At 43.7% G+C, this 6,000-nt stretch overlaps 1 protein-coding gene across 6 annotated transcripts in view; it reads right to left on the reverse strand.

Moving 5' to 3' along the window:
• Nucleotides 1-5,551, reverse strand: part of CCDC68 (coiled-coil domain containing 68) — a 58,640-nt gene extending 53,089 nt beyond the window's left edge. For 4 of the 6 annotated variants that reach the window (XM_005224348.4, XM_005224347.4, XM_005224349.4 and 1 more), the window contains exon 1: nucleotides 5,461-5,551. The gene's annotated coding sequence lies outside the window, so the exon portion shown is untranslated. The remainder of the gene's footprint in view (nucleotides 1-5,460) is intronic. The other 2 variants (XM_002697773.6, XM_005224350.5) reach the window with 2 other exon arrangements.
• Between the last annotated feature and the right edge of the window lie 449 nt (nucleotides 5,552-6,000).

Raw genomic sequence — 6,000 nt, forward strand, 5'->3', positions numbered from 1 at the left:
TTGCAATTTTTTCTTAATTGAAGTACAGTTGCTTTACAATGTTATAGCTATCTGTTTCAAACATGCTAGTGTATAGATGTCAATCCCATTCTCCCAGTTCATCTCAGCCTCGCCTTCCCCTCATCCCACTGTCCATGCATCAGTTCTCTATGTCTGCATCTCTGTTCCCGCCCTATAAATAGGCTCATGTGTACCATTTTTCTAGATTCCACATGTACGCATTAATATACAATTATAAAGTTTGTTTTTCTCTTTCTCACTTATTATGCTTCACTCTATATGACAGACTCTAGGTCCATCAGTGTCTCTACAGCTGACCATCCCCTTTCCAAGCATCTGCTAGATGCATGTTTCCCTTCTTCATAGAGAACAAGAGCACGTGGACGACTGGGGCAGTGACGACAAGGTCTGTGAAGGTTGCCCGCCCCCCCCAACCGAGGCAGCGGGGACCCTGTGCTCCCTGCCCCCTCCACCCTCCCCCTGCAGCCCTGTACCAGGAAGAGGTCAGACTGATTTCAGCATCCTACCCAAACCAAGGGGATAACAGAAAGATACAAGGGGGAGAAGCAACTCCTGGTTCTGGATGAAACCAATCTCCTTATATCAAATCCCATGAACATGAGTGATGAGTGAGTGAATTCCCCAAAATAATTAGGAGAAGCTTATAGCTCAATGCTGAGCAAGCCTTCTTCCTGTTGGTGAACAGACACGACAGGGGGAACATGTATGTCCACTTCGCTTTCCAGAAAGTGAAAAAGATGAAGATGGATTCCTATAATTGGCATTTCACTCTCAGGAGACATTTGAAATGAAATGATCAGTTTTAAGACTAGAAAATGAAACTGTTCTGGAAATTTTTAAATCAATACCAAGTTAAAAAAAGACTTACCAACAGAGACGTATCAACTCATCCAACCACAGATCAGTAAAACAGCAGTGGTCTGAGCCAGGAGTTCTGGCAAGTTGTTTTGATAGGAGCAGACAAACTGAGCTCCAAATGAACATACCTAGCTTTGGAAAACTGTACTATTCATCTTAGACTACTTTAGTTTCAAACATAAAATTCTTTGCACTCCACGTTATCAATAAAATAGACCTTCAAGTTATCTGAATGCTTTTTTTTCCCAAAGGAACTTGCAATTTCAGCAGTAACTTACAGGCATTCAGAGACAGTGTCTTCTCTTTTACTGCACAGAATTGGCCAACATTTTATAGAAGAGTTTCCACTCAACTGGAGAAATCTCCCTAAGAGGATCTTTAAGCATAAGTTGTCAAACGTAAACCACATAAAAATGCATTTGCCAAATGAATTGACACAAAACAGGGTGAATGGGGGTATAGAAGAAAACATCTCTAAATGAATGCCTAAGAAAGGTATATACCAAAATGCTTTTCTAGTGTTAGAGAGTTCTTTGTTCACAGAAAACATCACTATTTAATAGGAACCTGGAATAATTTATCATTTGGTCTAGCTCCTCTAAATGCCCCAGAGGAAAAAAAGAGTGGCATTTCTTCTGTTTTAGATTTTAAGAGTTCAAACTAGTGCCTGATTCGGTAAGTCAACACCCATTGCAGCAGTTTCACCCTTTAGCACAGTGATAGAAACGACAGAATAATAAAATGAAAAGCATGCAAATTCAGATGCACTCCCTTCTACTTTTTGGCTTACGGCTACAGACGACTCTTGCTTTATGTTAAGTGTGCCACTAAAATATGTTATTAAGAAGGGCTCATATTTTTAAGAGTAGTTCAGTTATCACTGTTGGATCAAACATGCATCAAAATTCCCCCATTTAAATGCATATTATTTGCGAAGAAAACACACAAAGGAGATGTGTGTGTGTGTTTAGTCACTCAGTCGTGCCCAACTCTTTGAGACCCCATGGGCTGTAGCCCGCCAGGCTCCTATGCCCATGGAACTTTCCAGGCAAGAATACTGGAGTGGGTTGCCATTCCCTCCTCCAGGGGATCTTCCCAACCCAAGGATCGGACCCAGGTTTCCCACATTGCAGGTGGATTCTTTACCATCTGAGCCATCAGGGAAGCCCGGCCTCTTTCCAAATGTTAATATTATGAGTTAGTGTCTTCCAAGTCCAACCTAGAATATGAAATGACTGATGCTTTCTGCTACTGGCTTGGGATTTACTATTTTCATGGAGTATCACAGAAAGATCACAGTTATGACATTTGGTAAGTATCAGTATTCCATATCAGAAATATATTTTTTTCATAAATATAAATGTTTGGCTCCTATCAGTCATTTTCAAATTATGGAAGTTGGACCAAAATATCTGTCTTACCACTTCAATTACAGCAACATCCATCAAGGTAAGCAAAAGGTGGCATAGCCATCCAGTGGAAGGAACATTAGTAGCAATAAAAAGGAACCACCATGCTACAACCTGAATGCACCTCAAAAACATTATTCCAGGTGAAAGAAGTCGGATGCTGAATACCATATATTCTATTATCTCATCATGCGAAATGCCCAGAAAAGTCAAATCTAAAGAGACAGAAAACAGATCAGTGCCTGCCTGGGTCCGAGGGTGAGAATGGGAGTGCTACAAATGGGCACTGGAGACTTTGGGAGGGGGGCGGGGATGAAAATGTTCTAAAATTGGATTGTGATCATGGTTGCGTAACTCAATAAGTTTACTAAAAATCACTAAATTGTACAGTGTGATGTATTGGATAGTTTACAAATTATATCTCCAACAGAGCTGATTTTAAAATAAATAGCCAAAAAAAAAAAAAAAAAGGCAAGAATGTCTTACATAAAGTCATTTTTTTCCTCTGAGGTTAAAAAATAATTGTAGTCATGTTTTTTTAAATTTATAGGAAAAAAAATAACTTGATGGATACAATTTTCTCAATTTAAAATTTTCAACCCCTAAATTATTGGCATCTACTTACTACTACTACAAATTTAGATTTTATTGAATTTGCATGAAATTGATATTCTTTAGCTATTTCAGGCTTAAGATCTTAATATTTCATAATATTAAACGCAGAATACAGGATTCCTAAATTCTTTCCCATGGATGGAGAAGCCTGGTAGGCTACAGTCCACGGGGTCGCAAAGAGTCGGACACGACTGAGCAACTTCACTATACTATAAATTTTTTCCCAGCCTAAGAAAAAGGAAACTGACCTGAATAACATATAAATTCCTTTACAATTTTTTAATTTGACCATTTAAATCCGTGGAAAAGAGTCTGTGATTCGAAACTAATCTAGTTTAGGTCAGTGTCAAAAAATGACAGATGTTGACTGATATGGTTCCTGATTATGGCCTCAGGGTGTTCTGGAGGATTCCAAAGCTGTATAAATTCCAGAGGACAAGAATGTGTCTCATTTACACCAACTTTTATCCCCCTGTGTCTCCAAGACAGACCAGGTATTGTATGGTGCCCTATACAATAAATGTTGGTTCAGTGGTTCAGTTAATACATGAACAGGCCTGAAAATCCCCAGGTGCACCAAATATTTTCTAAAACTGAGCACACACACGCGCACATATTTTCGTTTTCCAAACTCAGTGGGTGACTGTTTCCATGTTTAGATGCTTAGTAAAATGTAAATTCACTTAAACGTGCTACTAAATTGATAGTAACATGTTGCCATTTTGAAGTGCTTTTCCATCAATAAATGGCCATCTAATTTTAATGTAAAAATCTCAAAGATTCAAGCCCACTACTGTAAAAGACTGACATTCCTCCAAGGAACTTTCCAGGCAAGAATACTGGAGTGGGTAGCCATTCCCTTCTCCAGGAGAAGAGAGAGATCTTCCCAACCCAGGGATCAAACTCTGGTCTCCTGCATTACAAGCAGATTCTTTACCATCAAAGCCATCTGGGAAGCCCTCAGAAGTCTCAGTTGTTTCCTTTTTCGGTCATCATTCCAAACAAATAAATATATGCCTCATTTTTCAGTTTTGACCAAATCTAGCTTAGATTTTTCCAACTTCGTCCAGAATCTGGATTACAACTCAAGCCCACTTTCCAGCACATTATAAATCACTATGCTAACAAATATATTAACACGCTTGTTAATATCGTCTTTTTTTTTCTTTTTTAATATCTTCTGAAATCATAAACGTGAAAAATACCACTGAAATAGTGTCTGCATTTATTTCAAAAGCCTCTCTTTAGTTAGTACAGGTTTGGTTACTAAATTTATTTAGCACATAAAAAGGTGAAGACCTTGTGAAGCTTGCAAGGTCGCAGAAAGTGTTGGCCATTTTCATTCTTTCAATAGTGAGTTGGGAAGTCCCTGCCTTAGGCACAAATTCCTCTGTGTCAGGGACCTTCACACTCAAAGGGTCAGCATAGGGTGGGAGGGAGGGGGACGGCCCAGCAGCAGGAAACAATAGAACCTGTTGTGTCTGCAGGGGTACCTGAGACTGCAGCTCAGATCACATTTCTGAAAAGCCAGGTTTCTGCAGAGCTGAATATTTAATACCATCAGGTGCATAAAAGGACAGAGTATCTTTCCCCAGGTGCAAGTGAGAAATAATTGCCTTTGAACACTTTATCTAGCCTATGTATAGCAACAAGAAAAAAGAGATTTTTATCTCTAAAAATAAAGCTATAGTGAAAATGGCAGACCGAGTTTCAGGTACCTTTGGAACTAACTGCTTCTTTTATATATGTAAGTGTATTTGCTCTCCAAGAAGGTTAAAAGTTGACAGCCATGCCATTCATGCAATCTAAATCTCCCCTCTCACGATCCCCTGCTATTCCTTCCATAAGATAACACTGCTCCTTTGCACACCTGCCGGAGGGATAAGTAACTTTCAGCTCTAGAATCCCATGACAGCCTAAAACCGCCATCCAACAGGTTCCTCTTCCTTCACTACACCTGAAGCTAACAGAAGCCAGCGCGGATGAACGTCTGCGCTCTTGAAAATTCAGGGCACAGGGAACTGTCAAAGTCGTCCCGCGGGGGTCCATAGCTGACAGGCAAGTTTTCCAGAAGGCTTTCTCCACCGCCTCTGAAGAGGGGGGCCCCCAGCCAAGGGACTGCCTAACAGCGACCTAAATAAACAATCGGGCGTGCGTAGGGCGAAGGAGGGGTATCCTTTCTCGGGGAAGGCAACTCTGTTCCTCGTCGTTCAGTCACCAAGCCGTGTCCGACTCTCTGCGACCCCACGGACTGCAGCACGCCAGGCTTCCCTGTCCTTCACCATCTCCTCTGGGAGTGTGCCCAAGCTTATGCCCACCGAGTGGGTGATGCCACCCTGGAGGCGCACAAACTTCTAGCCCAGGGAATCCGAGTCCAGAAGAAAGGTTCACAGGGAGAAAGCTGTCCTCACCCAGGACCTGTGTGCAGGGAAATGCCCTTGGTGCTCCAGGCGGCACGAGGGGAGGGTAGAGGGGACCCGCTCCAAGGGCGCCTGGACCCCCACTCGCCCGGGAGAGAGTGGGATGACCCGGGCGAAGATTGCTGGGGCTCGCCTACCTTGGAGGGCGCTCGGCGAGCGCGGGGTCCGGGCGCCGCTCCTCCCCTGGCTCGGCACCTCGGGTGGGTAGGGCGGGTCGGCTCCTCCGGGCTCGGTGGCTCCACCTCTGCTCCAGGGAGCTCCGCCCCGCACGGCCGGGCGCGCCCGGGGCAGAGTCGGGCGCCGGAGCGGCTCCGGGGCGGGGCCTGGGCTACCCAGAGCCCCGACGAGCGCGCCCGGCCCCAGGCGCCCCGGGGTGCCTTCTGTGCACCCCGACACTCAAGTCCCCAACCCTGCGTACCGCTCAGTAATTGGGTTATTCTCTTGCGGGTGGGGGTCCTGTTTAATCTCCAAGCTCATATACTTTTTGTTTTTTATACTTTGGCCACCTGATGCGAAGAACTGACTCCTTGGAAAAGACCCTGATGCTGGGAAAGATTGAAAGCCGGAAGAGAAGGGAACGACAGAGGATGAGATCTTTGGATTGCATCACCGACTCAGTGGACATGAGTTTGAGCAAGCTCTGGGAGTTGGTGATAGACAGGGAGGCCTGGCGTGCT

Source organism: Bos taurus, chromosome 24, assembly GCF_002263795.3.
Source record: "Bos taurus isolate L1 Dominette 01449 registration number 42190680 breed Hereford chromosome 24, ARS-UCD2.0, whole genome shotgun sequence".
Taxonomy (NCBI): domain Eukaryota; kingdom Metazoa; phylum Chordata; class Mammalia; order Artiodactyla; family Bovidae; genus Bos; species Bos taurus.